Source organism: Perognathus longimembris, chromosome 1 (assembly GCF_023159225.1).
Source record: "Perognathus longimembris pacificus isolate PPM17 chromosome 1, ASM2315922v1, whole genome shotgun sequence".
In the NCBI taxonomy this organism is placed as follows: domain Eukaryota; kingdom Metazoa; phylum Chordata; class Mammalia; order Rodentia; family Heteromyidae; genus Perognathus; species Perognathus longimembris.
In genome coordinates, this window is record NC_063161.1 from 134664141 (window position 1) to 134685258 (window position 21118).

The following is a 21118-nucleotide window of genomic DNA, read 5'->3' on the forward strand; positions in this document are numbered from 1 at the left end:
AGTTTCATTATTCCTGCATTCAACATTATTAGTTTTGTTTTTTTTTTCCAATCCTGGGGTTTGGACTCAGGGCCTGAGCTTCTTTTTGCTCATGGCAAGCACTCTACCTCTTGAGCCACAGCACCACTTTCAGCTTCTTCTGTTTATGTGGTGCTGAGGAATCGAACCTAAGGCTTCATGCATACTAGGCAAGCACTCTACAACTAAGCCACATTCCCAGCCTGATATTATCACTTTTTATGACATATATTTTTCTAATAGCATCATGCTAACTAATTTAGGATGTAGAAACAGAGATCATTTTGGAAAGGAAGTCTCTGTCCCCCTTCCCTTGCTCTAAACAGCATCTACTAAGTCACTGGTATTGCTAATTAGTGATATTTGCAGGCACAGTATTGAATATAGGCTGCATTATACAAAAACACACATACAACCAGCAACTATTTACTCATTGTGCTCCCAGTTTTACATGCTAACTCAATTGCTACTGCACACCTGCTATAAGAAAAATATTACTTCTGCCACAAAAAGAAATGATGAACCAATGATGCAAATACTGTAAGAATGCACACTGTAGGTAAACCAAATCTGTACACCAAAATGAAATTAAATGTGACAAATGAGTGAAAAATGGAGCATGGAGAGAAAATGGAGGTATTCATTAATTTTGATAGGAGAAATAGGAGAAGGGTTCATGGCAGGGCCAACAAGAACCATTAAGTTTCACTGAGTTTATTTTTTATCATTTTTTAAAATTTCTTTACATTTTTAAAGATGGCCTATGCTCACTATAAAAAGATAAGTATATATGTAAAAGACCACAAACAAACCATTATATTTTTGTATGTGCTCTTTATTTAGAAGAGACTACACTGTCCATACTTTTGAATACACTTTTTTCCATAACAATAAATCATAACCACCCTGCCATTCTGTTTACTATTTTACAACTGATATTTACATTCATCTGAATAGCTGTCTATCAAAAGTTATTTAAAAAAAAAAAACGTAGGCTAGAGGCATAGGTCAAGTGGTAGAACACCAGCTGAGCAAGAAAGCTGAGCAAGCGAAATCCCAATACCAGTAAAAATAATAATAAAAGCATAGACAGAGGCATGGAGCTCAATTGTACAGCATTACCCAGAATGCATAAGGTTCTGGGTTTGATCCTCAGCACTGCAGGGGAAAAAAAAGAACAGTAAAAGCACATCTCTCCTTCCTCATTCCTCTGTCTTAGGTTTTAACAAGAAGCAGACACTATTGCCAGCTTTTCATGATCCTTCCAGTTTTTTTTGACATTGCCACAAGTGTTCCAGAAATGTACGAGCACATATATCTGTTTTTCCTTCTAAATAAGTGGTAAAAAAAATTCACACAATTTTTGTACCTTGCTTTTTGCTCTAAGATCAGTCAAGTCATATACCTACCATTTTTAGTGGTGGAGTGTTCCACTGTGTGGACAGTTATGCACTACTGTATTCACTTAGACCCTTTAAATGATTAACATTCAGAATGTTTCCAATCTTTTGATATATATAACCTCTAAGTGTAAATGTGTTTAACTCTATATCTGTGTGTAACTCTATAGGAAAAATTGCTAAAGAAGCTGGGCACCAGTGGCTCAAATCTATAAACCTTACTACTAAGAAGAGTGAGAACTGAGAATCATAGTTTGGAGCCAGCCTTGGTACACAAATCTGGGAGACTCTTATCTCCAAAAATAACTATCAAAAGTACAGAACTGGAGACATGGCTCAACTGGTTAAGCGTCCATTGTGAACAACAAAACTGAGCAAGAAAGCAAGGTACCAGTGGCTCACACCTGTAATCCTAGCCACTCAGGAAGCTGAGAACTGAGGATGATGGTTCGAAGCCTGTCTGGGGAGAAAAGTCCCTGTGAGACTCCTATCTCCAAATAGCCTCTCAAAAACTGGAAGTGGAGCTGTGGCCCAAAGTAGTAGAGTGCTAGCCTTGAGTAAAAGAGCTCAAGGATAGTGCCCAGGCCCTGAGTTCAAGCCCCACGACTGACAAAAAAAAAAAAAAAAGAGCAAGAATGTGAGGCCCGGAGTTCAAGCTCCACAAAATGTACTAGTGCACTAGTACATAGAAAATGCAGAGAAGGATATGTATATAATTTTTAATTCAATAGATTACTACCACAGTGCCCTTCATATAGGTGGCCCTAATTTCCATGACTGCTAATCACAAATGAAAATGTCTACCTACTGTCTTACCTGTGGCTGCTCAAACAGATACTGCTTCAGATTTCTCTCCCCTAACCCCTACCACCACATACACATACAGTATACATGAAAGAGGACTAGTTCTGGCCAATAAAATGAAATATGAATGTGCATGTAAATTATCTGTCACATCCAGGCCAAAGTAACTGAGAAGGAAGGTGCACTCTCCACTCTATTTTGCAATACTACCAGAGGGGAACAGAAGAGTTCAAGGTCCTAGGGACTGGTGGTGGCATAAGATTCAAGGAACTCAGGTCTCTGAACAACACAGGGGAAAAAATGTCTACCAACATAGACTATTATGGGGGGAGGGGAGAATAAACTTCTATTTTTCATTAAGCCATTGAAACATGGCTGGCAGTTATAGCAACATCTTGCTTTATCTTAACTAGTATACCAAGACACTCTTATTTATATAAAATACCAGCTCCAGAGCTCTCAGGACAAACTAGGAAATGGTACTCAAGTTTTTCAATGTTAACTATGACATTAGCTTTTAATAAAGTATCTCCTAGATTACCAACAGTTTTTGTTTGTTTGTTTGTTTGTTTGTTTGTTTGTTTTGCCACTCCTAGGGCTTGAACTCAGGGTCTGAGCACTGTCCCTGGCTTCTTTTTGCTCAAGGCTAGCTCTCTACCACTTGAGCCATAGCACCACTCTCAGCTTTTTCTGTTTATGTGGTGCTGAGGAATCAAACCCATGGCTTCATGCATGCTAGGCAAGCATTCTACCGTGAAGCCACATTTCCAGCCCCCAAGTGTTTTTTTTAAAGCTAGATTTGCTATTGGTTTATCAAATATGTTTGCAATGTCTGTGATGTTTTTCCTTTTGTTATTTAAAATGACATAGTTTATCAATATTTTCTAAAGTTGAAATAATCTCACATTTCTAAAATAAACCATGTTCATGTCTATGTTTTATTCTTATATGATGTTAAATGTTAAGGAATAGCCAGAACAAAATTATAGAGTGAAGAATTTCTTAAGCATTTTACGTTTACATTTTAAATTCCAATTAAGGAAATAAGTGTAACAGAATCTCACAAAGAACAAATTTGTTATTTGGACAAGCAGGTGAGTTAGTATCACACTTTCCAAAAATTATATAAATAGAAATAGAAATACCAGGGCTGGGAATATGGCCTAGTGGCAAGAGTGCTTGACTCATATATATGAAGCCCTGGGTTCAATTCCCCAGCACCACATATACAGAAAATGGCCAGAATTGGTGCTGTGGCTCAAGTGGCAGAGTGCTAGCCTTGAGCAAAGAGAAGCCAGGGACAGTGCTTAGGCCCTGAGTCCAAGGCCCAGGACTGGCAAATTAAAAAAAAAAAAAAAAAGAAAGAAATAGAAATACCAACTGAAAAGAGAGAGGGCAAGTCTAGGAAGTCTAACTGACTGAAAAAAAAAAGACATTCCATGTCATATATCAAGAAAACTAATAATAACAATTGTTGGAGGGGATGTGGCCAAAAGGGAACCCTACTTCATTGTTGGTGGGAATGTAAACTGGTTCAGCCACTCTGGCAAGCAGTATGGAGATTCCTCAGAAGGCTCAATATAGAACTCCCCTATGACCCAGCAGCCCCACTGTTGGGTATCTATCCAAAAGACCACAAACAAAATCACAGTAATGCCACCAGCACAACAATGTTCATCGCAGCACAATTTGTCATAGCGAGAAGCTGGAACCAACCCAGATGCCCCTCCATAGATGAATGGATCAGGAAAATGTGGTACATTTACACAATGGAATTTTATGCCTCTATCAGAAAGAATGACATTGTTCCATTTGTAAGGAAATGGAAGGACTTGGAAAAAGTTATACTAAGTGAAGTGAGCCAGACCCAAAGAAACATGGACTCTATGGCCTCCCTTATTGGGAATAATTAGTACAGGTTTAGGCAAGCCATAGCAGAGCATCACAAGGCCCAATAGCTATACCCTTAGGAACACATAAGATGATGCTAAGTGAAATGAACTCCATGATATGGAAACAAGTGATATATCACAGTTATAACTACTTTCAATGTCCTATGTGAATGTGTAGTTTCTATTATTGATGATGTTTTGTATCACCTTCCTATGTTTGTACCTACACTACCTCTGTAATCTTATCTGAGTATATTGGAAACCGTGTTTACTGGTATTGGAAGTAGGAAATTCAAAGGGAATACCAAATTCGAGAGACACGGGGTAAAAAAAAGAGAAATAACTACAAAAGCAATACTTGCAAAACTGTTTGGTGTAAGTGAACTGAACAACTGGGCGGGGGGGAGGGAAGGGGGGGAGGGAGGGGGGCATGAGGGACAAGGCAACAAACAGTACAAGAAATGTATCCAACGCCCAACGTATGATACTGTAACCTCTCTGTACGTCAGTTTGAAAATAAAAATTTGAGAAAAAAAAAAAAAAAAAAAAAAAAGACATTCCAATATAAGAAGACTACAATGGAAAAATATTCTAGACCCTACTGGAAAACTGATCGTCAAAACATAGTACAAGAAAACTTCCCTCAGGAGGAGACAAGAGTTAATAGGTCCAAAGGATTCGTATTCCTACATACACCCTAGAGAAAATTCTGAGCTTTAAGAATATAGAAAAAATACATAAACTTCCACAAAAGTTATATACAAACAAAACAGGGATGAGGCTATCATTGGATATGAGTAAGAAAGGTTCTGAAGAATAATACCTGGTGAAGTTTTGGCGTGACCTTGGCAAGTGACCTAATTTTCTTTTGCTTCTGTAAAACAAAGATGATGACAATACTTAACTTCTAAGGTTGGCTGGAAGAAAAATTTAACATAATCCATAGAAGAATCTGACACGCAGTTCAAGTCCTTATACTTGCATCTGTTACTACCAAAAGCTGTATCAGTGAGTTGATATGTTGCAGACTTTTGAAAGTACAAAAGCCTGAATCCTCCCCTAGAACTCAATGGAGAGCAGGTCTGAAAAACTATACAATACGCCAATCTTTTTTTTGTTGGTTTTTTTTTTCTTTTTGGCCAATCCTGGGGCTTCAGAGCCTGAGCACTGTCCCTGGCTTCTTTTTGCTCAAAGGTACCATTTCAGCCACAGCGCCACTTCTGGCTTTTTCTATATATGTGGTGCTGAGGAATCGAACCCTGGGCTTCATGTACGCGAGGCAAGCACTCTACCACTAGGCCATATTCCACAATAAGCCAATCTTAACACCTCAAATGGGAGCTGAGCCCTGTATGAATAACAAGTGAACTGATGGACAAGAGTCTCCTTTACAAAGAGAATCGGTGGTTATTGGTAACGAAAATGGTGTAGGCTCTGTCATGAGAAATGGACTCATTGAGTCTCTTAAAAAGTCAATGGAATGGACAAATTCCAACCACCATCCAAGACCCTCTAAAATGTGACCCTGTTTGAGGTTCATCACCCAAAAAATTACTTCATTCACACATCAAGTGTTGTCTGACCTCATCTACTCTGTGTCAGAAATCACACTGTGGGTCTACAAGACACATCAGGTCCTAACCCCAAAAAATTTATATATAAAAATCATTTTGACTCCATGACCCAAACTAGAAGGTCTCTATGACATAGGAAACTGATCATGTTGTCTAAAACCACTACAACATGCATCTCTTTCCCTGCCTTCCCTCGACTAAACCCCTTTTGACCCAACTAATTACACAAATAATTAAAAAGTTAACTTTTAATGTTGGTATTTATGCAAAATTGAATATTTGAGCTTAATTTAGTTGCTTTTATAATTCTGTGAATCTAAAAGCTAGTGTGACAATTTGGTGGAATTCTTGAGATAAATACTTCATTTTTTTCTGCTCATACTACCTTTTGGAGAAAATAGAAAATATCACATATTTTACCTTACAGTAATTTACTCTTTCTTCAGTTGTATCCAAGATATTTGACTTCTAAAAGTTAACAAACTGTACAAGAAATGTACCCACTGCCTTACGTATGAAACCGTAAACCCTCTGTACATCACTTTGACAATAAATAATTATTCCAGAAAAAAAGCTAACATGCACTTACTCAGCACTTTGCACCAACTAGAAATATTCTGAACGTTCCTCTCTCTTCTGACTAAAATATTCCCTAGTCTACTTATCCATCTTCAGAGAGAAGCTTATTTCTTCAATTCAAAGGGAAGGTCTAGAAATAAATGCAATAATGAATGTACAATAATAATGAATGGAAGGTGGGGGCTCCGATATGTCCATGTTCTAACCCTTACAAATGGTCTTTACATATAACATTCAGTTAAGGACCTTCAGAGAAGAGGATTCTGGATTTACCCAAGTGGACCTAAATCCAATGATAAGTAGATTCCTTTAAAGTCTGTTCTTAGAGAAAGGCAGAAAGAGATTTGAGTCAGACTGAAAAGAAGACATTGAAGAAGGGAAAACAAAAAGGCAGAGGACAGAGCAAGGAGGCCATAAGACAATAGATGTCAGCAGCTACCAGAGGAAGTTCAGTCCTGCCCACACCTTTATTGTAAACTTCTGGACTCTGTAACTACAAATAAATTTCTGTTGCTTTGGGACATTCAGTTGGACTGTTTTGTTACTGCAACCACAGGAAACTAACACATTGAATATACGCATATTAGTGAGAGACCATGGATTCAAGTCCCACTCCTGACTTTTAGGGTCTATTAATCTTACTTCACCATGTCTATTAACTTCTCGGAGCCTCCAAATATGTGCTACTATCCCCCAGAGTTATTGAAAAGAATCAAATGAGATATTATTCTTATATTTACCAGGAATTTCAGATGAGATTTATAGCCTGAGTTCTTTATTTAAGCCCATTTCCTGAAACCCTTTACATAGCTCAATACTTGTCTAATTTCAGCAGTGCCAACATTATATCAATTCTTAGTGGCAGTTTTATTTATAAAATTAGGCTGTGGCTAATGTATACAATGCTTCTTTAGTACTAGAATTTAATCAAGAGGTTTTATATCCTTTACTACCATCACACTAATGTAGTAAAAAGATCATCTAATTGGTGTATTACTCTCATGTATATTAACCAATCAGTTTTAAATTTTTATTTTCAATAATATATATGAACTCACGTAATCATAATTCTTTCTCTAACTGACCTCAATTATTCCATACTGATTTTTTTTCTCAGATAAGAATGAGCCATCAATAACCTCTTCCTCCTATTTTGGGTTTTCCCCAACAGGTGGATCCTGATCTACTGTCAGACCTAGTTCTTCTTTCCTGAAACAAAGTCTGTTTGTAAAATAATACCATAAACTAAGGATATTAGTTCCATAAAAGTTAATTTCTTAACCCTAAAATCTCATTTTGTTCATGTGCATATAAAGCATGCATTTATATTTTCTAAAGAATTTTCTCATTACTATATCGTAAGAAACATTACCAGGGGCTGGGAATGTGGCTTAGTGATAGAGTGCTTGCTTAGTATTCATGAAGCCCTGGGTTTTACTCCTCAGTACCACAAAAACAACAACAAAAAAATGTGGAAGTGGCACTGTGGCTCAAGTGGTAGAGTGCTAGCCTTGAGCAAAAGAAGCTCGGGGGCTGGGGATATAGCCTAGTGGCAAGAGCGCCTGCCTCGGATACACGAGGCCCTAGGTTCGATTCCCCAGCACCACATATACAGAAAACGGCCAGAAGCGGCGCTGTGGCTCAAGTGGCAGGGTGCTAGCCTTGAGCGGGAAGAAGCCAGGGACAGTGCTCAGGCCCTGAGTCCAAGGCCCAGGACTGGCCAAAAAAAAAAAAAAAAAAGAAGCTCGGGGTCAGTACCCAGGCCCTGGGTACAAGCCCCAAGACTGACAAAAAAAAAAAAAAAAACCACATTACCAAATATTAAAGGCTGGTCTCTGCAAGCTTCAAATTTCTTCAGGGTAATGACGTTCAACATTTAACACAAAGAAATGGCATGCTGATGAATGTCATTTTGTACCAGAGCTTATTTTCTTGTGCCTTAAATGTTCATATTTATATTAGACATACTGACACTGAAATTTCTCTTAGACACATACAACACAGAACACCATGAAAAATTGTTATTCTCTGAAATTTGAACCTTCAGAATAATTCCTTCCAGACAGAAATAAAATCAATAAAAACTTGGACTTTGAGATTCACATATCATCATAACTGTTATCAATAGCATACATCCATAAGTATCTGAATACATTAGATCCCGCTCCTGAATCATGAGAAATGTTATGTTAATAGACTTAACTTCACTGCCTTTCCATGGGTAATAATTAAATCACTTCCAAGATGCAAATGTGGTTATCAGAATTACCATAAAAAGTTTCAAATCAAAATTCATACTTAGAAAATCTATAGCTGCTATTTTGTATGAACATAAAGACTACTCTACAGCATTAGAAATACTCAGAAATCGGTTTAGCTCCCTGTAAATGGGATTATGAAGGTACCTATCATTCTCTAGTACAATAAGAAGTTTCACAACCACTAAGTAATTTCACCTCTGTGGCCTTCATAAAAGCTGTGAACCTTTCCCAAAAGTCATGGCCTCAATATTTTCAATACATTCCACATTTCTTATCCTGAGAAATGTGTTTACTCTCCTGATAAGGGCAGCTTAGCTATAGACCTTAGGTAATCTAATTTTAGATCAGAAGGAGTTAAGAAATTTACACATTCAAGCAGTATGGCATTCCCCTCACTCATCCTAGTAACCAGGGGCAGGATCCGGACCCTCGCCACTAGAGGGGGTGTTTCTTCTATTGGTTTCACTTGCTCTAAATTTGGCTGACCAGAATTTCTAGTTGAACGAGAAAACCTCAACATCAACATCCAGACCTTTTATTTCCCACTTAATATGTGGCTTTTTCCCCCCTTCTTTTTGGGGGCTCTTGTTTGTCAATTGAAAATTCATTTTTCAATTCCCACTTCTATCATTTACCCCACATCACACTCCATTGCCTTTCTACTAACAGACTAGCAAGTTACATACAGCTTATTCTAGAGACCTTGACATTCGTTCACTGGAAAATAACTAGAAGATTCAACCAAGCTTGAGTATTTTTTTTCTGCAAGTTTTTTTTCTTTTTCTTTTTTTGCTTACCAGGTTAACATTATTTCATTTGAAATAATAGTTACAAAAACATTAGATAGTAGAAACAAATCTTAATGAAACTCAGTGTCTTTTTTTTTTGTTGTTGTTTTTTTTTTTTGGCCAGTCCTGGGCCTTGAACTCAGGGCCTGAGCACTGTCCCTGGCTTCCTTTTGCTCAAGGCTAGCACTCTGCCACTTGAGCCACAGCGCCACTTCTGGCCGTTTTCTGTATATGTGGTGCTGGGGAATCGAACCCAGGGCCTCATGTATACGAAGCAAGCTCTCTTGCCACTAGGCCATATCCCCAGCCCCTGAAACTCAGTGTCTTTAAGGGACGTGGCCAAGATTTCAGATAGCCAACAGTGAAGTTATATGTGAAAATTCAAATTCACTGGCTCACAGACCATTTCTGGGTCCACTTATTCTTATGCCAGGAGTAAAAGGTGCTGGGTAAAAAATGGATTGAATGCTGATCTACTCTTCCCTTTATCACATAAGCCTAGAACAAATAGCTATATGTTTATTTTAACTATTATTCCTGGAAAACTTATATACTACCACATCTATTTAGAATAATCCCAACCAGAAAGTCAAGCTACTCACCAAGTGAGGAATGGATAAGAGATACAGGAAACAGGAGTTATAGAAGGAAAAGAGGAAAATGAATTATCAAACAATCATGAGGATCAATGATGTAAGACACAAGTATCCAAGAGCACTGACTAAGATCAAAGCAAGAAATTACATTAGGATCAGAAATACATGGTAAATAAGAGCAGGCCCATGACCAGATACTCAAAACCAAAAGAGCTACAGGAGAAATGCTATTTAGTTCGTTGCTGTTGCCTGTGAAGAACCTCAGTCTAGGGCAGAACCCTAGAAAAGACAGAGACTGAGAAATAGCCACTGAAAATCTGCATCTGCTTTGTAAAGCCAGAAGACAGGAGAAAGGAGGAGCCCTGATAGGAAAATTATCAGAATACAATCAAATCCACCTGACATAAATCTGCTTGGGACTCATGCTAAGAGTGACAAGGTCCCAGACCATGCTGGCTTACACAATGAGGAACTGTGTTATCTCACAGAACTGGAAGTTCAAAGAAAAGACCAAGAGTAATGCAATCAGCAGTTCAGTAAGGTCATCAACATCGGGCTTCCTCCATCTCTCTGTTCTGCCATCCTCTAGATTGGCTTCACCCCAAACAAAGCAAATCTTTTTCAGTGCCCTAAGATGGCTAGCAGAGTTCTAGTCACCAAATTCTGACACATCAGAGGAAGATGCATCTTCTCTTACAGGGTCTAAAAAATCCCTTCCCACAGCATTTGGCCTCCTTCTGACTTTCATTCTTTCTCCCTGACCAGAACAGCTTGCAGGCCACTTCTTACCCTTCATTAACATGGGACATGGGACATGGGATGGTTAGGCTAATCATCTGGGGTGCAATGAATGTGGGGCATCAATCACCATGACCATACAGTGAGTAATTTATAATGATGAGTATTATTGTGATATTGTGTTCACTTCATGATAAATCTATAGTTTAATTACACTGTTTCCACGATCTTAACTAGGAGGCACGTGCTTTGCCTGAAATTCAGATAATTATTCTTCACTCACATCTCAAATTTATCACCATAAACCTATTTATCAGATATAAAACATTTTATTGTAACTTTCACGGTTAATCTACTGTTTTAAGAAAACATTAGCATAACATAGAAAACAAATAAGGTTTGTCTCCAATACCAACTGGAGAAAACAGACACCTAGAGCCCCATTTTGAGAAAGGGTTTAGCCAAGACTGAATCTGATGTGAAATGAGTGGCATAAGTCATCAGTGAGTATACAACATACATTTCATGGGCTCAGGTAGTATATTTTTGCTTCAGAAAAAAGTCTTCAAATAATTTACCTCCAATGAGGATGAATTTCTCTATTGCAATACATCTTTATTTTTATTTTAATAGAGATTCTCTCTTCTCTTTATTCTCACATCTACTTTATATAAATATACATATAACATACATCAAGCATGAACTCCAAAAATTATTTCATTAATAAGCAGAGTTCCACAGGAATTCTGAAACTGGGCCTTTATAGCAACTCCATAGAAAGGCTTGGCAGGATGGCTTCATTTACAAGCTCTCTCTTAAAGCAAGCCAGAATGTCTTGGTGGCGCAGGCTGGATGCAGACCAAGGCAGAGAAGAGAGGGGCAGAAGGGACCAGAGAATGGTGACCTATTCCTAGTTAAAAGGAGACTGGCCCACAGCTACAAAACAAAAGACAAGATCAAACTAAATTTGAGTTTTAGACAAAAGTCACTAAGTAATGTTGAAGAATGCTTAAATTCTGGAAAATACATATACTAAGTGGAGTTGAGGAATATGAAATATGTTTTAAAAACTGAAGCAAGACAACTATGGTTATTCCTGGTGAATTAATTTATGGCATTTTTTCTTTTGTCCTTCATTCCTTATCTGTATTTTTCTGAGTGTCCTGTACTGCACAAGCACGACCTTTTTAATGAAGGAAAAAGAAAAACAATAAAGCAAACATGCTTTCATCTTACTGCTAGATGTTTTGATTGTTCCAACTAGCCTATTACTGCTTTTTAGTTCAGATCATTCTTGTCTAACCATTCTCCAACCATGGCCAGCCAGCTTGCTTTAACTTTTTGATATCACCAGCCACATAGTGCTGCCATCACTGCAAATTAACTTAAAATGTGGAAGAAGAAAAGTCAGAAAAATACCTAAAAAATGAGCCAGGAGTAGTGGAATAGTCCTATAATCACTGAAATTACCACTTCTCAAAACCTAATAATTTAGGATATTCAATTTTTTTTATTTTTTTTTTATTTTTTTTTGGCCAGTCCTGGGCCTTGAACTCAGGGACTGAGCACTGTCCCTGGCTTCTTTTTGCTCAAGGCTAGCACTCTGCCACTTGAGCCATAGCGCCACTCTGGCCGTTTTCTATATATGTGGTGCTGGGGAATCGAACCCAGGGCCTCATGTATACAAGGCAAGCACTCTTGCCACTAGGCCATATCCCCAGCCCCCCGTGGATATTCAATTTTTAACAGATCATTGTTTGAAACAATTTTCCAGTTGACCAGTTTACTTTCAACAAAAGCATATTTGGCCCAAAATGGCTTCAACCAAAATAACTTTTAAGTCAAATTGGTAGAGGGAAGAGTATACTAGCAGCACCAAGGGAAAGTCTGAAGGCAGAGATAAGAAATGGGATCAAATAGAAAAAGTTCAATAATAAAGAACAGGCAAGATGGCCTGGGCTAGTTAGAAGGCAACGATGCCTGGGGCAATGGTTCAAAGTGGACGGAAGTCTTTTTATCCAGGAACTCTGAAACTAACTCCAGCAGCCAGGGAGTACAATAAGGGATGAAGTGAATTTAGTTCCACCTGCCCACTTAGACCTTCCCTCCTGACAGGACAATGTGAGGGTTTCCCTAGTTCTAAAGGAGAAAAACCTTAATCTTTTTGTTGTTCAAATGAGAGGATCTCTTTGCAAAATCCTTCACCTACACTCACATTCTTGGTAATTCAGGTTCTGGAGATAGCCAGTGCAAAATGGAGACTCCACTACTATTTTTCTGTCACATTTTGATTCCTGTTGTAAAATACAGGCGACAAACATCCCATACTTTCAGATAAAGTAGAGAAGGCAAAAGAGGAGAATTTACACACAGAGAAGCAACCTGAACAAGACTGCCTCGGGACTGGAGAAACTAGGCAGTATGCCTTTAGCTTTAAGAACAGCTGGTTGGTGGTAGAGAGAGAGCCAAACTGTAGATCTAGTTTGTCTTAAAAGACCCAGCATTACACTTTGGGTTCCTTTTGCCAATTATTGCTCCATGAAAACAAACCTGTGAACAACCTGTATTCCTTCAAATATTAGCTGCCAGGCTGTTACTGTGCTGAGGAAGGCAGAGGCAGCATGGGGGAAGACATCCTGGCCACTACAGAAAGTGATCTATGAGAAGGAAAACAGAATTGTATTCATATTTAGTCACAGCCAAGAAGGTGTGAAAAAGAAGTTGATGAATCAGTCTCATTTTTAGTTAAGAAGCAAACAGGAGAGAGGCAGATTATTCACAAATGAGTAACCATTTGGGAAAAAAATTAAGTTGGATCTATCCTCCATATACCAAGAATGGTATATCAAAAATTTAAAGCTGCCAAGAACCGGAGGCTCATACCCATAATCCTAGCTTCTCAGAAGGCTGAGATCTGAGGATTACAGTTTGAAGACAGCCGGGGCAGGAAAGTCTATGATACTCTTATCTCCAACAATATACAAAACAAACAGAAGTGGAACTGTGGTTCAAGTGGAGATTCAAAGGCACTTTGGGCAGACAAATCTATGAAACTCCTCTACAATTAACCAGAAAAAAAATCCTTAAGTGGAGTCGTAGCTCAAGTGGTAGGTACCAGCTTTGAGTAACAAAGCCAGATGACACTGAAAGACCCGGCGAACAAGCACCAGTACTATACACACACACACACACACACACACACACACACACACACACACACACGAAAGGAAAGAAAAAATCATTGCTATAGAATTATAGTTTATAAGTTTCAAATATTATCCAGTTCTATTGTTTTAAAATGGTGATTTAACAAGTAAACTTAAAAATGATTTTCAAAAATTGGAAAAAAATGAGGTTTAGTTTGAATAAACAGTACAAAAAAATTTAAATATGGCTTTCTATTCTCCTTACCACGATTGATAAAACAGGAAAATATAACTGGAAAAGGGAACTAATTCAGAACAGATGTCAGGGAAGAATTTTTCCAGTACTAAACTATAAACATGCGGAATAAATACTGGAAAATGTTATTATGGTAAAAAAAAAATCAGAATCAGTTACTAATTACATGATCTAAGTAGGAAACCAGATACCTAAATATGTAGAACAGGCCTTTCAAAAATAACCATAAATTAATGGACAAACGATGTTTTACTATCCAAACCTGACTTAGATAATACATAAACCTGAATCCACTGAAATTCAGATACTTTCTAATGCCTACAGTCAGCTCTTATTTACCCAAATGATGTATCCAACTACAAAGCTAACAAGCTGGCAAACAAATCACTCTATTCTTGATTACTTTGCCAACATTTTTTTAACATCTTCAAGTACTTCCTTATGACCTGCTTTAATACTTTACTTTGCATACACTCAGAGATACAAAAATCCTACAACCCCACTATCAACAGGCCTCCTCTAGCAAAAGTGGATCATTCTGCCCTAGGTGCTGTACTCTACCAGTGGCTTATTCCTAGCATGCAAGAAGGATCAGAAAGGAACTGAAAAGCAGGGTACAGGTGGCTCATAACTATAATCCTAGGAACTCAGAAGGCTGAGATCTAAGGGTTTCAGTTCAAAGCCAGCCCATACAGGAAAGAACATGAGACTCTTATCTCCGATTAGCCATCTAAAAAAATGGAAGTGAACCTATGGCTCAAAGTGGTAGAGCCTAGCCTTGAGCAAAAACCTAAGGGACAGAGTCCAGGCACTGAGTTCAAGCCCCATGACCACAGAAAAAGAAAAAGAAAAAGGAAGCAGAGCAACAACAGAATCTATTCCAAGAAAGTTTGCTAATTTGTATGAAATCAATTTGTGACTCATCCAATATTTAAATGAATTTACAAAGACAAATTCCAAAGCTAAATATAAAATGGCTTTTGGACCATCCAGGTTTCTACTCATTTCTAATTCAGGGACAGGAAAGGGTTGTGATGCTGGCAAAACTGGAACTATCTTGGGCCAGTAAGATCCTACTCAATGGTTACTGGTAACTGCCATATGGGCCAATGCAGCTTTATAAAGTATTACTACTAGTATACCCTATTACTACTAAAAGCACACGAGTTAATGAGTCTCCTGACTACAGCAATCAAGTAGTGGCAGGGCAGAGATAAGTCTTGATTCACAATACTGAACTAGCCTAAAAGAGCACTCAAAATTTGAAATTAAAGTAAAGTAAGCTCAACACTATCTTTCTACAGATGACACTTAAGCCCCTAAAAGACTATTACCAAAGGTCAAGCATCTTCATGGCAGCAGAGGTAGTCCCAGCTCTCTGAGAAGCAGATCTCTGAGAGTTCTTTGTAATGCACAGCATCTCACTCTTTGAAAATATGCTCAAAGCAGTGAACATGTACATGTGAGGAAACATATTTTCTTTCAGAACTGGATTGATGAGGAAGAGTTATACAGCTATATTTGGAAAGAGGTATTTACTTCGTCAACTCTAAAATGCAGATCTTGTTTCAGAGGCATTATATCCTAAACTGATTTATCACGCATAAGCAATAACTTTCCTCTTCCAAATTAGTGTGGTATTCCAGAGTTTACCAGTGATAGGGGAAAACATGACTAAGAAATAAAACATGTTAACCAGACTGCAAGCTTCTCCTGACTGTTATTACTGATGAATGGCAAAAAAAAGTGAGATTTGAAAATATTATTAGCACTTACACCATTAAATATCCTTTCCATCTCAGATTTCTAGCTTTTGTTTCCTGAAATTTTCTATGACACAAGAAGTCTTTCCTGTTTATTATATTGCTTTTTACTTGCTAAAATAAATTTTAATATTCTGTCACTTGGACTTTTTTTGTGTAAGAATATAAACTTTATTCAAGGCATATTTAAAAAGCATAAGAAGGAGAGAACTGGAGAGTTATTGATGTGCTTTATGCTTCATAAAGTTTATTCCTTGTATCTGTTCTGCTACTAATAGAAAAGAATTATACACTAAAAACACAGAGAGGGCTTTTAGATCATTTAAAATCCATTAAATGCTGAGATATTCTCATAATTAGTTTTCCACTGTCACTTGAAATTTTAACAAATAATGATCTCAAAATATTTTTGATCCCAAAATATATGCAATTTACTTCTGTATCTTTTTTTCCATGAAAAACTAGGTACACTGTTTTGGAAAAAAAAATTCAAAAAGATTACATTTAACTGACTATACACAGATTTCATAGTCCTTAATTTTCTAAATATTAAATTTTTTCCAGATTATTTACATCCCCTAGCCTATAGTATCCAGCTCATCACTGACAGAAAGCAAGGGATTAGAACAAAAGTCAAACCAAAAATCTACCAGGAAAAAAAAAATCATAGCAAATCTTCCTACGCAACAAGCAAAACTGCCATTTCCTCCTGTCACCACGGAGCTGCGTGTGTTTCTGGCAAGCACCTTGACAGGTATGTTCCCAGCAGGAACATCCAAAGTTCAGGTAAAGAAAACAACTAATGTGTGACCTCATGTACATCCACTCAGGCAAAGAGTGTCTGAGTTCATCTAATCTGCAACTTCTACTATGTCCGCTTTCGATGTGGATTCAAGTTTTATGAGGCATCTTTTGTGAATATATACGGTCTATGTTGAACATCTTAGATGACATGGAAATGTTAAAGATGGGTAAAACATGTTTTTGGAACTTCTGGTTCGACAAGAGTACAGGCGATGGATGAAGCAGCACAAAAGGACAGGAAAATAAGAATTTTATAAAGACGAGTACAGTGACTTTACTTCTCAAGCTAGTTTTCATGGAAGGGTAAGATTTCAGTGGCAAGAATGGAGAAAAGAAATGGCATAGAGAAGAGAATCACAAACAAACTGGGGACGTTGGAAGGATGCAGGAAGAACGGTGAGGATTCCAAATTGACTAGGGCAGGGAAATTCTGTGGAAATAAGAATTGGGTTTTATTTTGAAGACACTATGCAGCTGCTGAAGACTTTTAAGGATGTGAGCAATAAAACAAATGGTATATTTGGAAGACTAATCTGACACTGATAGAATTGGTAAGAGAAGGAAGGTATGTAGGTCAGACAGAAAATTACTACAACAATCCTGGATCCCTCAGCCATGAACATGTTAAGCATACATACAATGTCAGGTGAAGTTGCTAAATTTTATGCATGTATCTTAAATACAGTATGCAATTTCTGCATTGATTCTAGAATACTTGAAGTTACAATTTTTTGGCTTCTTATTTTTACCTTAGGTAGTAACTTCTGCTTTGGAATTTGGATTTGGTCTTTCCTTGTTCATAGGAGTGATCATCATTCTTTACCTATTAGCAATATCAATAAGATTATGTGTCATTGCTTCTTTACAAGAGCATTTAAAACAATTCCAAAACTGCATTTTGTACAAACAATTACTTCACATCACATACAATCTTCACATACATATTTTCTATTCCAAGAAAAAGTATGGTTCTTCTTACAAACAGATTAGGTGTGTAAATATAAGAGAGCGAGACAGGCAGACAGAGAGAAAAGAAAAGAAGGAAGGAAGGAAGGGAGGGAGGGAGGGAGGGAGGGAGGGAGAGAAAAAAGAAAGGAAGAAAAAAGGAAGGAGAGAAAGAGGAAGGAAGGAAAGGACAAAGGAGACAGAAAAGTAGCTGGCCAACAAATTGGTAATAGTTACTTTGTAGACAATTTTAAGATTTTCTGCCCTCAGAGCCAAAATTGCTTTAGTTGGTGTGTGTCAGCTCTACTACACATGAATGCCCTTTAAAAAAAAGTTTTCATTATGTCACAAATTTTATTTCCCAAAGGAAGAGACTTAACTATAAAACATTGAATTTCACCTGAAAAAAAGTCATTTCGATGACTAAATCTGTCCTATTACATGTGCCTCGTCACATTCTGTATACTCAATTTCTAATTTTTTTTAGATAAATAGTGGGTGACTTTTGAAAAGTTAGAGATAAAGTGATAGTAATGCAAAAAAAAAAAAAACAGGCAAAAATTAATTCCGTTTGGGTCACCGGAAGAATGTGCACGTTTAGGGACCTGCAAGTAAACCGAGGACAATGTCCCACTTTGTAAGAGCGTTCTCCTCGCCTTCCTAGCCAAAAGAACCCAAGCCAGCAACTGGCTCAGCAGGTCAAACTACCCCCCTCCCCAAGGAACTGAGATTGTGCACCTGACCAACACTGGGGAAGGAAAGGCTGCGAAGGAGGGCAGAAGGAAGAGGGGGTTGGGAAGGTGGAAGCATAGGAGTAGCCCGGACTGAGCTCACTCCATTCAGAGAGAAATGCTTTCTTTACCTGTATTCTCATGCGCCAGGGAGTAGAGTTTTGTTGTTGTTGTTTTAAGGCAAACACGGATATCAGTTTGAAATTCACCACCAAAGAAGCCCAACTCTCATGAACAAACTTGGTTAATACCTGCGTGACGACCCTGACAGGAAAGAGTTAAAAAAAACAAGGAGCAACGCAAGGACTCTTTTAGGGGTCGAGCTGATTCCAGTTCTGCACGAGATTTCTGAAATTGAAAGGAAGGGGTGGTGGGAGAGGAATGGATGGTGTGCAGAACACAGATGAGATTTTTTTTCTTTTTACAGCATGGAAATAAAAAGTATTTTTAAACCTTCTTGAGGGTGAAGAGTTAGGCAAGAAGTAATACGTGGAAACTGTCAAGTGCTTCTCTTAACACACCCACCCACCCACCAGATACCACCGCAGCCGGCTGGGGGAGTCTCCCCTTGGCTTGCCCGACAGCTTCACTTTCTTTGAGGTCTGGAGCTGGTGATCAGACTGGCCCGTCATGGTATTTTCAGTTAACAAAGTAGTTACTCAACAGGGAGGGAAAAGCCACAAAGGAGCCGAGCAGCTGCTGCAGCACCCGTGATGCAAATTCAGGATGAGCCCCGGGCCGCCACCGCCGCCCCGGCTCCTCCGTGACGTCCGGGAGGGGTATCCCCGGCTCTCAGGAAGTGGTGGCCGCGGGCAGCTCCGCCCCACGCGACTCCAGGCCGGCCGGGCGGGGATCACCGTCCCACCCTTCCCACCCTACCCCACCCCACCCCACCCCACCCAGCGCGCGCGCACCGCCGTCGGGCCGCGCGCGCACACCAAGGCCCACCCGCGCCGCCTCTCCAGGCCCGACCCTGCGTCCGTCCGCACCCCACCCGGTTCCCTTCGGCCCGGCCCACGCGGGATACAGGGAGCCGCCCCCCGCGACCCACCATTTTCTCTCCCACGCCTCACAACCCACTCACCCCGACCCCCGGCGCCGACACCACCGGTCACCAGACTGGGGGAAGAGTGAGGGAGTGAGGGGGTCGAGCCGAGTGCAAGATGGCGACTCCACCACTCCCTCCTACCCCCTCCCCCACCCCCCAACCGTCCGCACTCCGGGCGGGATCGAGGAGCCCCCCTGACGCGGCGCGTTCGCGCCCGAGGCCTCCCGCTAAAAATAGCCAGGCCCGGACTATATTTGGTTCGGCCGGATTCCGGCGAGGCCGCGCGCGCGCGGGCGCGCGCGAACACACACACACACACACACACACGCACGCACGCACGCGCACACGCCCCGCCCCGCCGCTCCTAGCCCCGCCCCGTCCCGCCCCGCGCGGCTCTGAATGGAGAGAGGCGGGGGTGACGGGGGGTGGGGCGGCGGGGGGGGAGCCTACTCCGCTATCTGCCGCGCGCGCCGGCGGCGGGGCCAGGCCAAGCGCCGAATTTAGTAACATCGCCTGCGTCAATCACGCGCCTCGCGTGCGTCAGCGCCGCGCGGCTCCAGGTCCCGCTCACCACCCCCCTCTTCTAGCAGCCTTTGAATGGATACAATGTAGCAGCGCCCTCCTTCCTTCGGAGACTGGATTGGAACCCGCCGGGGCGCAGAGGCTCGGTTCCTCCGCGCTAGGTCAACTTGCAGAGCATCCTCCCACAGTCTCCTCTACCACCAGCAGCCTGCCTGGAGTGGAAGTGGAGGCGGACACACACACACACACACACACACACACACACACGGCCATCTATATTTATATGTAGTTTTATTTTCAAATTTCTGGTCCTGGCTTAGACCTTCTTCGATTCTGAAAGAAGTGGTGTAGACCAGGGGATCTTCCCCCCTTCAACTCTGCTGTCCCCACACGCAAAGACTGAGACGGGTCAAAGAAATAAAATGTCACATCTGACTCAAACGGACCACATAGCGTTCTGTCTTGTCCATTGTTTCAACTCAAAATATTTTCTCAGAAACACATTACTACAAGGGACATCAACCTAAGAAATTGGGGAGCTTTAACTGGTGACATGTTTGTTTTGATTTCAGCAAGAAAATCACACTGAAATTCATCATTTCCAGGAAGAAATTTCTCTTTCATACAGTCGCCCAGCCCAGGCTTTCGGCACACCATTTCAAGACAAATGAGTCCCCGAAGACCAGAACCAATGCCATAGGGAGAGACTGACTAATAAATCCTGTTTATTGATTTTTGAAATGTTTTATTTGAGAGATGGGGGGTTTGCATCTGCAACCATCAAAAAAGTGAAAGTACGGGTTGTGAGGTGCATTTCTGACCCGGCATTGGAGAGGAGAAATGATCTACAACAGTCAGACTCGGCTGCTCAACACGTGTGTGTTTGTTTTATACACATTAAGTAGTTTCCGGAGGGAGGGTGCGGGTGGATGAGAGATGTACACTTCGTTGAATTGCCGTTGGATTACGATGTGTCCAGTTAGGAGACTCACACCATGAAGTTTAAATAAAATAAAAATCATATCCCTCCATCCATTAGCATCTCTATGCGAACACATGCGCCCAGTCACAGAAGGTAGCAATTCAGCCTAGGCACTGAGGGCCAGAAAGACGTAAACAGTTTTAGAACCTTTCCCCGAGGAAAGCGCAGCTGCACCTCAGGGAGTCTTCGGGCTGGTGCCAGACTCTTTTCAGCCCGGGCTGCCAGGTCACTCGGAGAAGCTGGCTGGCGGAGCCTTCCCTTTCGGAAGAGC

The 21118-nt window shown here is 40.1% G+C and overlaps 1 long non-coding RNA gene across 3 annotated transcripts; it reads right to left on the bottom strand.

Moving 5' to 3' along the window:
• Positions 1-283: 283 nt before the first annotated feature.
• LOC125345955 lies at positions 284-19393 on the bottom strand. 3 transcript variants are annotated; one of them, XR_007209826.1, is made up of 5 exons: positions 19380-19393; positions 18547-18643; positions 17369-17442; positions 7326-7476; positions 284-1176 (listed from the first exon to the last, which is right to left on the bottom strand). It is a non-coding gene; the product is annotated as an uncharacterized LOC125345955 (long non-coding RNA). The 3 variants fall into 3 exon arrangements; XR_007209824.1 differs by lacking the exon at positions 19380-19393 and having other exon boundaries at positions 18547-19108; XR_007209823.1 differs by lacking the exons at positions 18547-18643; positions 19380-19393 and having other exon boundaries at positions 17369-17886.
• Positions 19394-21118: the final 1725 nt, after the last annotated feature.